Below are 14,781 nucleotides of genomic sequence, written 5' to 3' on the forward strand. Positions count from 1 at the left end.
TTTATTGTTCAATCAAAAACGCCTGATTTTTGGTGAAAGAGATAACCACCCCCCCCCCTTGTGACATGCTTCAGAAACGAAAAAAATGGTCCATTTTCAAATGTTGCGTCTTTGAACGACAATTCACATTTGTACGTGGATAATCACTTTTAGAGATAACATTAGATGTTCAAAGTGATTTTCAAGCTTCCAGGGGCCCTAAACACAAGATTTGAGAAATGGGTAAAAGTGAATGAAAATGGCCAATTTACTCACTCTGAGGCCTTAAAATGTGTTTCTCCTCCATGGGAAGTGAATTAAATACCATTTGGAGGCCTTTATTGTTCAACCAAAAACGCCATTTTTTGGTGAAAGAGATAACCACCCCCCCTTACGACATGCTTCAGAAATGAAAAAAATGGTCCATTTTCAAATGTTGCGTCTTTGAACTACAATTCACATTTGTACGTGGATAATCACTTTTAGAGATAAAATTAGATGTTTAAGGTGATTTTCAAGCTTCCAGGGGCCCTAAACACAAGATTTGAGGAATGGGTAAATGTGAATGAAAATGGCCAATTTATTCACTCTGAGGCCTTAAAAAGGTTTTCTCCACACCAGAAAGTGAATTAAATAACATTTGTAGGCCTTTATTGTTCAATCAAAAACGCCCGATTTTTGATGAAAGAGATAACCACCCCCCCTTACGACATGCTTCAGAGACTAAAAAAATGGTCCATTTTCAAATGTTGCCTCTTTGAACTACAATTCACATTTGTACGTGGAAAATCACTTTTAAACATAAAATGAGATGTTTAAAGTGATTTTCATGCTTCCAGGGGCCTTAAACACAAGATTTGAGGAATGGGTAAAAGTGAATGAAAATGGCCAATTTACTCACTCTGCGGCCTTAAAAAGTGTTTCTCCTCCACGGGAAGTGAATTAAATAACATTTGAAATCCTTTATTGTTTAACCAAAAATGCTGTTTTTTGGTGAAAGAGATAACCACCCCCCCTTACGACATGCTTCAGAAACTAAAAAAATGGTCCATTTTCAAATGTTGCCTCTTTGAACTACAATTCACATTTGTACGTGGAAAATCACTTTTAAACATAAAATGAGATGTTTAAAGGGATTTTCATGCTTCCAGGGGCCTTAAACACAAGATTTGAGGAATGGGTAAAAGTGAATGAAAATGGCCAATTTACTCATTCTGAGGCCTTAAAAAGTGTTTCTCCTCCACGGGATATGAATTAAATAACATTTGGAGGCCTTTATTGTTCAACCAAAAACGCCCGTTTTTTGGTGACAGAGATAACCACCCCCCCTTACGACATGCTTCAGAAACGAAAAAAAGGTCCATTTTCAAATGTTGCGTCTTTGAACTACAATTCACATTTGTACGTGGATAATCACTTTTAGAGATGAAATTAGATGTTTAAAGTGATTTTCAAGCTTCCAGGGGCCCTAAACACAAGATTTGAGGAATGGGTAAATGTGAATGAAAATGGCCAATTTATTCACTCTGAGGCCTTAAAAAGTTTTTCTCCACCCCAGAAAGTGAATTAAATAACATTTGTAGGCCTTTATTGTTCAATCAAAAACGCCCGATTTTTGATGAGAGAGATAACCACCCCCCCTTACGACATGCTTCAGAAACTAAAAAAATGGTCCATTTTCAAATGTTGCCTCTTTGAACTACAATTCACATTTATACGTGGAAAATCACTTTTACACATAAAATGAGATGTTTAAAGTGATTTTCATGCTTCCAGGGGCCTTAAACACAAGATTTGAGGAATGGGTAAAAGTGAATGAAAATGGCCAATTTACTGATTCTGAGGCCTTAAAAAGTGTTTCTCCTCCACGGGAAGTGAAACAAATAACATTTGGAGGCATTTATTGTTCAATCAAAAACGCCTGTTTTTTGGTGAAAGAGATAACCACCCCCCCTTACGACATGCTTCAGAAACGAAAAAAATGGTCCATTTTCAAATGTTGCGTCTTTGAACGACAATTCACATTTGTACGTGGATAATCACTTTTAGAGATAACATTAGATGTTTAAAGTGATTTTCAAGCTTCCAGGGGCCCTAAACACAAGATTTGAGAAATGGGTAAATGTGAATGAAAATGGCCAATTTACTCACTCTGAGGCCTTAAAAAGTGTTTCTCCTCCACGGGAAGTGAATTACATAACATTTGGAGGCCTTTATTGTTCAACCAAAAACGCCTGTTTTTTGGTGAAAGAGATAACCACCCCCCCTTACGACCTGCTTCAGAAACGAAAAAAAAGGTCCATTTTCAAATGTTGCGTCCTTGAACTACAATTCACATTTGTACGTGGATAATCACTTTTAGAGATAAAATTAGATGTTTAAAATGATTTTCAAGCTTCCAGGGGCCCTAAACACAAGATTTGAGGAATGGGTAAATGTGAATGAAAATGGCCAATTTATTCACTCTGAGGCCTTAAAAAGTTTTTCTCCACCCCAGAAAGTGAATTAAATAACATTTGTAGGCCTTTATTGTTCAATCAAAAACGCCCGATTTTTGATGAAAGAGATAACCACCCCCCCTTACGACATGCTTCAGAAACTAAAAAAATGGTCCATTTTCAAATGTTGCCTCTTTGAACCACAATTCACATTTGTACGTGGAAAATCACTTTTAAACATAAAATGAGATGTTTAAAGTGATTTTCATGCTTCCAGGGGCCTTAAACACAAGATTTGAGGTATGTGTAAAAGTGAATGAAAATGGCCAATTTACTCACTCTGAGGCCTTAAAAAGTGTTTCTCCTCCACGGGAAGTGAAAAAAATAACATTTTGAGGCATTTATTGTTCAATCAAAAACGCCTGTTTTTTGGTGAAAGAGATAACCACCCCCCCCCCTTGTGACATGCTTCAGAAACGAAAAAAATGGTCCATTTTCAAATGTTGCGTCTTTGAACGACAATTCACATTTGTACGTGGATAATCACTTTTAGAGATAACATTAGATGAACAAAGTGATTTTCAAGCTTCCAGGGGCCCTAAACACAAGATTTGAGAAATGGGTAAAAGTGAATGAAAATGGCCAATTTACTCACTCTGAGGCCTTAAAATGTGTTTCTCCTCCATGGGAAGTGAATTAAATACCATTTGGAGGCCTTTATTGTTCAACCAAAAACGCAGTTTTTTGGTGAAAGAGATAACCACCCCCCTTACGACATGCTTCAGAAATGAAAAAAATGGTCCATTTTCAAATGTTGCGTCTTTGAACTACAATTCACATTTGTACGTGGATAATCACTTTTAGAGATAAAATTAGATGTTTAAGGTGATTTTCAAGCTTCCAGGGGCCCTAAACACAAGATTTGAGGAATGGGTAAATGTGAATGAAAATGGCCAATTTATTCACTCTGAGGCCTTAAAAAGGTTTTCTCCACACCAGAAAGTGAATTAAATAACATTTGTAGGCCTTTATTGTTCAATCAAAAACGCCCGATTTTTGATGAAAGAGATAACCACCCCCCCTTACGACATGCTTCAGAGACTAAAAAAATGGTCCATTTTCAAATGTTGCCTCTTTGAACTACAATTCACATTTGTACGTGGAAAATCACTTTTAAACATAAAATGAGATGTTTAAAGTGATTTTCATGCTTCCAGGGGCCTTAAACACAAGATTTGAGGAATGGGTAAAAGTGAATGAAAATGGCCAATTTACTCACTCTGCGGCCTTAAAAAGTGTTTCTCCTCCACGGGAAGTGAATTAAATAACATTTGAAATCCTTTATTGTTTAACCAAAAATGCTGTTTTTTGGTGAAAGAGATAACCACCCCCCCTTACGACATGCTTCAGAAACTAAAAAAATGGTCCATTTTCAAATGTTGCCTCTTTGAACTACAATTCACATTTGTACGTGGAAAATCACTTTTAAACATAAAATGAGATGTTTAAAGGGATTTTCATGCTTCCAGGGGCCTTAAACACAAGATTTGAGGAATGGGTAAAAGTGAATGAAAATGGCCAATTTACTCATTCTGAGGCCTTAAAAAGTGTTTCTCCTCCACGGGATATGAATTAAATAACATTTGGAGGCCTTTATTGTTCAACCAAAAACGCCCGTTTTTTGGTGACAGAGATAACCACCCCCCCTTACGACATGCTTCAGAAACGAAAAAAAGGTCCATTTTCAAATGTTGCGTCTTTGAACTACAATTCACATTTGTACGTGGATAATCACTTTTAGAGATGAAATTAGATGTTTAAAGTGATTTTCAAGCTTCCAGGGGCCCTAAACACAAGATTTGAGGAATGGGTAAATGTGAATGAAAATGGCCAATTTATTCACTCTGAGGCCTTAAAAAGTTTTTCTCCACCCCAGAAAGTGAATTAAATAACATTTGTAGGCCTTTATTGTTCAATCAAAAACGCCCGATTTTTGATGAGAGAGATAACCACCCCCCCTTACGACATGCTTCAGAAACTAAAAAAATGGTCCATTTTCAAATGTTGCCTCTTTGAACTACAATTCACATTTATACGTGGAAAATCACTTTTACACATAAAATGAGATGTTTAAAGTGATTTTCATGCTTCCAGGGGCCTTAAACACAAGATTTGAGGAATGGGTAAAAGTGAATGAAAATGGCCAATTTACTGATTCTGAGGCCTTAAAAAGTGTTTCTCCTCCACGGGAAGTGAAACAAATAACATTTGGAGGCATTTATTGTTCAATCAAAAACGCCTGTTTTTTGGTGAAAGAGATAACCACCCCCCCTTACGACATGCTTCAGAAACGAAAAAAATGGTCCATTTTCAAATGTTGCGTCTTTGAACGACAATTCACATTTGTACGTGGATAATCACTTTTAGAGATAACATTAGATGTTTAAAGTGATTTTCAAGCTTCCAGGGGCCCTAAACACAAGATTTGAGAAATGGGTAAATGTGAATGAAAATGGCCAATTTACTCACTCTGAGGCCTTAAAAAGTGTTTCTCCTCCACGGGAAGTGAATTACATAACATTTGGAGGCCTTTATTGTTCAACCAAAAACGCCTGTTTTTTGGTGAAAGAGATAACCACCCCCCCTTACGACCTGCTTCAGAAACGAAAAAAAAGGTCCATTTTCAAATGTTGCGTCCTTGAACTACAATTCACATTTGTACGTGGATAATCACTTTTAGAGATAAAATTAGATGTTTAAAATGATTTTCAAGCTTCCAGGGGCCCTAAACACAAGATTTGAGGAATGGGTAAATGTGAATGAAAATGGCCAATTTATTCACTCTGAGGCCTTAAAAAGTTTTTCTCCACCCCAGAAAGTGAATTAAATAACATTTGTAGGCCTTTATTGTTCAATCAAAAACGCCCGATTTTTGATGAAAGAGATAACCACCCCCCCTTACGACATGCTTCAGAAACTAAAAAAATGGTCCATTTTCAAATGTTGCCTCTTTGAACCACAATTCACATTTGTACGTGGAAAATCACTTTTAAACATAAAATGAGATGTTTAAAGTGATTTTCATGCTTCCAGGGGCCTTAAACACAAGATTTGAGGTATGTGTAAAAGTGAATGAAAATGGCCAATTTACTCACTCTGAGGCCTTAAAAAGTGTTTCTCCTCCACGGGAAGTGAAAAAAATAACATTTTGAGGCATTTATTGTTCAATCAAAAACGCCTGTTTTTTGGTGAAAGAGATAACCACCCCCCCCTTGTGACATGCTTCAGAAACGAAAAAAATGGTCCATTTTCAAATGTTGCGTCTTTGAACGACAATTCACATTTGTACGTGGATAATCACTTTTAGAGATAACATTAGATGTTCAAAGTGATTTTCAAGCTTCCAGGGGCCCTAAACACAAGATTTGAGAAATGGGTAAAAGTGAATGAAAATGGCCAATTTACTCACTCTGAGGCCTTAAAATGTGTTTCTCCTCCATGGGAAGTGAATTAAATACCATTTGGAGGCCTTTATTGTTCAACCAAAAACGCAGTTTTTTGGTGAAAGAGATAACCACCCCCCTTACGACATGCTTCAGAAATGAAAAAAATGGTCCATTTTCAAATGTTGCGTCTTTGAACTACAATTCACATTTGTACGTGGATAATCACTTTTAGAGATAAAATTAGATGTTTAAGGTGATTTTCAAGCTTCCAGGGGCCCTAAACACAAGATTTGAGGAATGGGTAAATGTGAATGAAAATGGCCAATTTATTCACTCTGAGGCCTTAAAAAGGTTTTCTCCACACCAGAAAGTGAATTAAATAACATTTGTAGGCCTTTATTGTTCAATCAAAAACGCCCGATTTTTGATGAAAGAGATAACCACCCCCCCCTTACGACATGCTTCAGAGACTAAAAAAATGGTCCATTTTCAAATGTTGCCTCTTTGAACTACAATTCACATTTGTACGTGGAAAATCACTTTTAAACATAAAATGAGATGTTTAAAGTGATTTTCATGCTTCCAGGGGCCTTAAACACAAGATTTGAGGAATGGGTAAAAGTGAATGAAAATGGCCAATTTACTCACTCTGCGGCCTTAAAAAGTGTTTCTCCTCCACGGGAAGTGAATTAAATAACATTTGGAGTCCTTTATTGTTTAACCAAAAATGCTGTTTTTTGGTGAAAGAGATAACCACCCCCCCTTACGACATGCTTCAGAAACAAAAAAAATGGTCCATTTTCAAATGTTGCCTCTTTGAACTACAATTCACATTTGTACGTGGAAAATCACTTTTAAACATAAAATGAGATGTTTAAAGGGATTTTCATGCTTCCAGGGGCCTTAAACACAAGATTTGAGGAATGGGTAAAAGTGAATGAAAATGGCCAATTTACTCATTCTGAGGCCTTAAAAAGTGTTTCTCCTCCACGGGATATGAATTAAATAACATTTGGAGGCCTTTATTGTTCAACCAAAAACGCCCGTTTTTTGGTGAAAGAGATAACCACCCCCCCCTTACGACATGCTTCAGAAACGAAAAAAAAGGTCCATTTTCAAATGTTGCGTCTTTGAACTACAATTCACATTTGTACGTGGATAATCACTTTTAGAGATGAAATTAGATGTTTAAAGTGATTTTCAAGCTTCCAGGGGCCCTAAACACAAGATTTGAGGAATGGGTAAATGTGAATGAAAATGGCCAATTTATTCACTCTGAGGCCTTAAAAAGTTTTTCTCCACCCCAGAAAGTGAATTAAATAACATTTGTAGGCCTTTATTGTTCAATCAAAAACGCCCGATTTTTGATGAGAGAGATAACCACCCCCCCTTACGACATGCTTCAGAAACTAAAAAAATGGTCCATTTTCAAATGTTGCCTCTTTGAACTACAATTCACATTTATACGTGGAAAATCACTTTTACACATAAAATGAGATGTTTAAAGTGATTTTCATGCTTCCAGGGGCCTTAAACACAAGATTTGAGGAATGGGTAAAAGTGAATGAAAATGGCCAATTTACTGATTCTGAGGCCTTAAAAAGTGTTTCTCCTCCACGGGAAGTGAAACAAATAACATTTGGAGGCATTTATTGTTCAATCAAAAACGCCTGTTTTTTGGTGAAAGAGATAACCACCCCCCCTTACGACATGCTTCAGAAACGAAAAAAATGGTCCATTTTCAAATGTTGCGTCTTTGAACGACAATTCACATTTGTACGTGGATAATCACTTTTAGAGATAACATTAGATGTTTAAAGTGATTTTCAAGCTTCCAGGGGCCCTAAACACAAGATTTGAAAAATGGGTAAAAGTGAATGAAAATGGCCAATTTACTCACTCTGAGGCCTTAAAAAGTGTTTCTCCTCCACAGGAAGTGAATTACATAACATTTGGAGGCCTTTATTGTTCAACCAAAAACGCCTGTTTTTTGGTGAAAGAGATAACCACCCCCCCTTACGACCTGCTTCAGAAACGAAAAACAAGGTCCATTTTCAAATGTTGCGTCCTTGAACTACAATTCACATTTGTACATGGATAATCACTTTTAGAGATAAAATTAGATGTTTAAAGTGATTTTCAAGCTTCCAGGGGCACTAAACACATGATTTGAGGAATGGGTAAATATGAATGAAAATGGGCAATTTATTTACTCTGAGGCCTTAAAAAGATTTTCTCCACCCTAGAAAGTGAATTAAATAACATTTGTAGGCCTTTATTGTTCAATCAAAAACGCCTGATTTTTGATGAAAGAGATAACCACCCCCCCTTACGACATGCTTCAAAAACTAAAAAAATGGTCCATTTTCAAATGTTGCCTCTTTGAACTACAATTCACATTTGTACGTGGAAAATCACTTTTAAACATAAAATGAGATGTTTAAAGTGATTTTCATGCTTCCAGGGGCCTTAAACACAAGATTTGAGGTATGTGTAAAAGTGAATGAAAATGGCCAATTTACTCACTCTGAGGCCTTAAAAAGTGTTTCTCCTCCACGGGAAGTGAAAAAAATAACATTTTGAGGCATTTATTGTTCAATCAAAAACGCCTGTTTTTTGGTGAAAGAGATAACCACCCCCCCCCCTTGTGACATGCTTCAGAAACGAAAAAAATGGTCCATTTTCAAATGTTGCGTCTTTGAACGACAATTCACATTTGTACGTGGATAATCACTTTTAGAGATAACATTAGATGTTCAAAGTGATTTTCAAGCTTCCAGGGGCCCTAAACACAAGATTTGAGAAATGGGTAAAAGTGAATGAAAATGGCCAATTTACTCACTCTGAGGCCTTAAAAAGTGTTTCTCCTCCACGGGATATGAATTAAATAACATTTGGAGGCCTTTATTGTTCAACCAAAAACGCCCGTTTTTTGGTGAAAGAGATAACCACCCCCCCTTACGACATGCTTCAGAAACGAAAAAAAAGGTCCATTTTCAAATGTTGCGTCTTTGAACTACAATTCACATTTGTACGTGGATAATCACTTTTAGAGATGAAATTAGATGTTTAAAGTGATTTTCAAGCTTCCAGGGGCCCTAAACACAAGATTTGAGGAATGGGTAAATGTGAATGAAAATGGCCAATTTATTCACTCTGAGGCCTTAAAAAGTTTTTCTCCACCCTAGAAAGTGAATTAAATAACATTTGTAGGCCTTTATTGTTCAATCAAATACGCCCGATTTTTGATGAGAGAGATAACCACCACCCCTTACGACATGCTTCAGAAACTAAAAAAATGGTCCATTTTCAAATGTTGCCTCTTTGAACTACAATTCACATTTATACGTGGAAAATCACTTTTACACATGAAATGAGATGTTTAAAGTGATTTTCATGCTTCCAGGGGCCTTAAACACAAGATTTGAGGAATGGGTAAAAGTGAATGAAAATGGCCAATTTACTGATTCTGAGGCCTTAAAAAGTGTTTCTCCTCCACGGGAAGTGAAACAAATAACATTTGGAGGCATTTATTGTTCAATCAAAAACGCCTGTTTTTTGGTGAAAGAGATAACCACCCCCCCTTACGACATGCTTCAGAAACGAAAAAAATGGTCCATTTTCAAATGTTGCGTCTTTGAACGACAATTCACATTTGTACGTGGATAATCACTTTTAGAGATAACATTAGATGTTTAAAGTGATTTTCAAGCTTCCAGGGGCCCTAAACACAAGATTTGAAAAATGGGTAAAAGTGAATGAAAATGGCCAATTTACTCACTCTGAGGCCTTAAAAAGTGTTTCTCCTCCACAGGAAGTGAATTACATAACATTTGGAGGCCTTTATTGTTCAACCAAAAACGCCTGTTTTTTGGTGAAAGAGATAACCACCCCCCCTTACGACCTGCTTCAGAAACGAAAAAAAAGGTCCATTTTCAAATGTTGCGTCCTTGAACTACAATTCACATTTGTACATGGATAATCACTTTTAGAGATAAAATTAGATGTTTAAAGTGATTTTCAAGCTTCCAGGGGCACTAAACACATGATTTGAGGAATGGGTAAATATGAATGAAAATGGGCAATTTATTTACTCTGAGGCCTTAAAAAGATTTTCTCCACCCTAGAAAGTGAATTAAATAACATTTGTAGGCCTTTATTGTTCAATCAAAAACGCCCGATTTTTGATGAAAGAGATAACCACTCCCCCTTACGACATGCTTCAAAAACTAAAAAAATGGTCCATTTTCAAATGTTGCCTCTTTGAACTACAATTCACATTTGTACGTGGAAAATCACTTTTAAACATAAAATGAGATGTTTAAAGTGATTTTCATGCTTCCAGGGGCCTTAAACACAAGATTTGAGGAATGGGTAAAAGTGAATGAAAATGGCCAATTTACTCATTCTGAGGCCTTAACGAAGTGTTTCTCCTCCACGGGAAGTGAATTAAATAACATTTGGAGGCCTTTATTGTTCAACCAAAAACGCCCGTTTTTTGGTGAAAGAGATAACCACCCCCCCTTACGACATGCTTCAGAAACGAAAAAAATGGTCCATTTTCAAATGTTGCGTCTTTGAACGACAATTCACATTTGTACGTGGATAATCACTTTTAGAGATAACATTAGATGTTTAAAGTGATTTTCAAGCTTCCAGGGGCCCTAAACACAAGATTTGAGAAATGGGTAAATGTGAATGAAAATGGCCAATTTACTCACTCTGAGGCCTTAAAAAGTGTTTCTCCTCCACGGGAAGTGAATTACATAACATTTGGAGGCCTTTATTGTTCAACCAAAAACGCCTGTTTTTTGGTGAAAGAGATAACCACCCCCCCTTACGACCTGCTTCAGAAACCAAAAAAAAAGGTCCATTTTCAAATGTTGCGTCCTTGAACTACAATTCACATTTGTACGTGGATAATCACTTTTAGAGATAACATTAGATGTTCAAAGTGATTTTCAAGCTTCCAGGGGCCCTAAACACAAGATTTGAGAAATGGGTAAAAGTGAATGAAAATGGCCAATTTACTCACTCTGAGGCCTTAAAAAGTGTTTCTCCTCCACGGGATATGAATTAAATAACATTTGGAGGCCTTTATTGTTCAACCAAAAACGCCCGTTTTTTGGTGAAAGAGATAACCACCCCCCCTTACGACATGCTTCAGAAACGAAAAAAAAGGTCCATTTTCAAATGTTGCGTCTTTGAACTACAATTCACATTTGTACGTGGATAATCACTTTTAGAGATGAAATTAGATGTTTAAAGTGATTTTCAAGCTTCCAGGGGCCCTAAACACAAGATTTGAGGAATGGGTAAATGTGAATGAAAATGGCCAATTTATTCACTCTGAGGCCTTAAAAAGATTTTCTCCACCCTAGAAAGTGAATTAAATAACATTTGTAGGCCTTTATTGTTCAATCAAAAACGCCCAATTTTTGATGAAAGAGATAACCACCCCCCCTTACGACATGCTTCAAAAACTAAAAAAATGGTCCATTTTCAAATGTTGCCTCTTTGAACTACAATTCACATTTGTACGTGGAAAATCACTTTTAAACATAAAATGAGATGTTTAAAGTGATTTTCATGCTTCCAGGGGCCTTAAACACAAGATTTGAGGAATGGGTAAAAGTGAATGAAAATGGCCAATTTACTCATTCTGAGGCCTTAACGAAGTGTTTCTCCTCCACGGGAAGTGAATTAAATAACATTTGGAGGCCTTTATTGTTCAACCAAAAACGCCCGTTTTTTGGTGAAAGAGATAACCACCCCCCCTTACGACATGCTTCAGAAACGAAAAAAATGGTCCATTTTCAAATGTTGCGTCTTTGAACGACAATTCACATTTGTACGTGGATAATCACTTTTAGAGATAACATTAGATGTTTAAAGTGATTTTCAAGCTTCCAGGGGCCCTAAACACAAGATTTGAGAAATGGGTAAATGTGAATGAAAATGGCCAATTTACTCACTCTGAGGCCTTAAAAAGTGTTTCTCCTCCACGGGAAGTGAATTACATAACATTTGGAGGCCTTTATTGTTCAACCAAAAACGCCTGTTTTTTGGTGAAAGAGATAACCACCCCCCCTTACGACCTGCTTCAGAAACGAAAAAAAAGGTCCATTTTCAAATGTTGCGTCCTTGAACTACAATTCACATTTGTACGTGGATAATCACTTTTAGAGATAAAATTAGATGTTTAAAGTGATTTTCAAGCTTCCAGGGGCCCTAAACACAAGATTTGAGGAATGGGTAAATGTGAATGAAAATGGCCAATTTATTCACTCTGAGGCCTTAAAAAGTTTTTCTCCACCCCAGAAAGTGAATTAAATAACATTTGTAGGCCTTTATTGTTCAATCAAAAACGGCCGATTTTTGATGAAAGAGATAACCACCCCCCCTTACGACATGCTTCAGAAACTAAAAAAATGGTCCATTTTCAAATGTTGCCTCTTTGAACCACAATTCACATTTGTACGTGGAAAATCACTTTTACACATAAAATGAGATGTTTAAAGTGATTTTCATGCTTCCAGGGGCCTTAAACACAAGATTTGAGGTATGTGTAAAAGTGAATGAAAATGGCCAATTTACTCACTCTGAGGCCTTAAAAAGTGTTTCTCCTCCACAGGAAGTGAAAAAAATAACATTTTGAGGCATTTATTGTTCAATAAAAAACGCCTGTTTTTTGGTGAAAGAGATAACCCCCCCCCCCCTTGTGACATGCTTCAGAAACGAAAAAAATGGTCCATTTTCAAATGTTGCGTCTTTGAACGACAATTCACATTTGTACGTGGATAATCACTTTTAGAGATAACATTAGATGTTCAAAGTGATTTTCAAGCTTCCAGGGGCCCTAAACACAAGATTTGAGAAATGGGTAAAAGTGAATGAAAATGGCCAATTTACTCACTCTGAGGCCTTAAAATGTGTTTCTCCTCCATGGGAAGTGAATTAAATACCATTTGGAGGCCTTTATTGTTCAACCAAAAACGCCGTTTTTTGGTGAAAGAGATAACCACCCCCCCTTACGACATGCTTCAGAAATGAAAAAAATGGTCCATTTTCAAATGTTGCGTCTTTGAACTACAATTCACATTTGTACGTGGATAATCACTTTTAGAGATAAAATTAGATGTTTAAGGTGATTTTCAAGCTTCCAGGGGCCCTAAACACAAGATTTGAGGAATGGGTAAATGTGAATGAAAATGGCCAATTTATTCACTCTGAGGCCTTAAAAAGGTTTTCTCCACACCAGAAAGTGAATTAAATAACATTTGTAGGCCTTTATTGTTCAATCAAAAACGCCCGATTTTTGATGAAAGAGATAACCACCCCCCCCTTACGACATGCTTCAGAGACTAAAAAAATGGTCCATTTTCAAATGTTGCCTCTTTGAACTACAATTCACATTTGTACGTGGAAAATCACTTTTAAACATAAAATGAGATGTTTAAAGTGATTTTCATGCTTCCAGGGGCCTTAAACACAAGATTTGAGGAATGGGTAAAAGTGAATGAAAATGGCCAATTTACTCACTCTGCGGCCTTAAAAAGTGTTTCTCCTCCACGGGAAGTGAATTAAATAACATTTGGAGTCCTTTATTGTTTAACCAAAAATGCTGTTTTTTGGTGAAAGAGATAACCACCCCCCCTTACGACATGCTTCAGAAACTAAAAAAATGGTCCATTTTCAAATGTTGCCTCTTTGAACTACAATTCACATTTGTACGTGGAAAATCACTTTTAAACATAAAATGAGATGTTTAAAGGGATTTTCATGCTTCCAGGGGCCTTAAACACAAGATTTGAGGAATGGGTAAAAGTGAATGAAAATGGCCAATTTACTCATTCTGAGGCCTTAAAAAGTGTTTCTCCTCCACGGGATATGAATTAAATAACATTTGGAGGCCTTTATTGTTCAACCAAAAACGCCCGTTTTTTGGTGAAAGAGATAACCACCCCCCCTTACGACATGCTTCAGAAACGAAAAAAAAGGTCCATTTTCAAATGTTGCGTCTTTGAACTACAATTCACATTTGTACGTGGATAATCACTTTTAGAGATGAAATTAGATGTTTAAAGTGATTTTCAAGCTTCCAGGGGCCCTAAACACAAGATTTGAGGAATGGGTAAATGTGAATGAAAATGGCCAATTTATTCACTCTGAGGCCTTAAAAAGTTTTTCTCCACCCCAGAAAGTGAATTAAATAACATTTGTAGGCCTTTATTGTTCAATCAAAAACGCCCGATTTTTGATGAGAGAGATAACCACCCCCCCTTACGACATGCTTCAGAAACTAAAAAAATGGTCCATTTTCAAATGTTGCCTCTTTGAACTACAATTCACATTTATACGTGGAAAATCACTTTTACACATAAAATGAGATGTTTAAAGTGATTTTCATGCTTCCAGGGGCCTTAAACACAAGATTTGAGGAATGGGTAAAAGTGAATGAAAATGGCCAATTTACTGATTCTGAGGCCTTAAAAAGTGTTTCTCCTCCACGGGAAGTGAAACAAATAACATTTGGAGGCATTTATTGTTCAATCAAAAACGCCTGTTTTTTGGTGAAAGAGATAACCACCCCCCCTTACGACATGCTTCAGAAACGAAAAAAATGGTCCATTTTCAAATGTTGCGTCTTTGAACGACAATTCACATTTGTACGTGGATAATCACTTTTAGAGATAACATTAGATGTTTAAAGTGATTTTCAAGCTTCCAGGGGCCCTAAACACAAGATTTGAAAAATGGGTAAAAGTGAATGAAAATGGCCAATTTACTCACTCTGAGGCCTTAAAAAGTGTTTCTCCTCCACAGGAAGTGAATTACATAACATTTGGAGGCCTTTATTGTTCAACCAAAAACGCCTGTTTTTTGGTGAAAGAGATAACCACCCCCCCTTACGACCT

The sequence above is a fragment of the Triturus cristatus genome, chromosome 6 (assembly GCF_964204655.1).
Source record: "Triturus cristatus chromosome 6, aTriCri1.1, whole genome shotgun sequence".
NCBI lineage: Eukaryota > Metazoa > Chordata > Amphibia > Caudata > Salamandridae > Triturus > Triturus cristatus.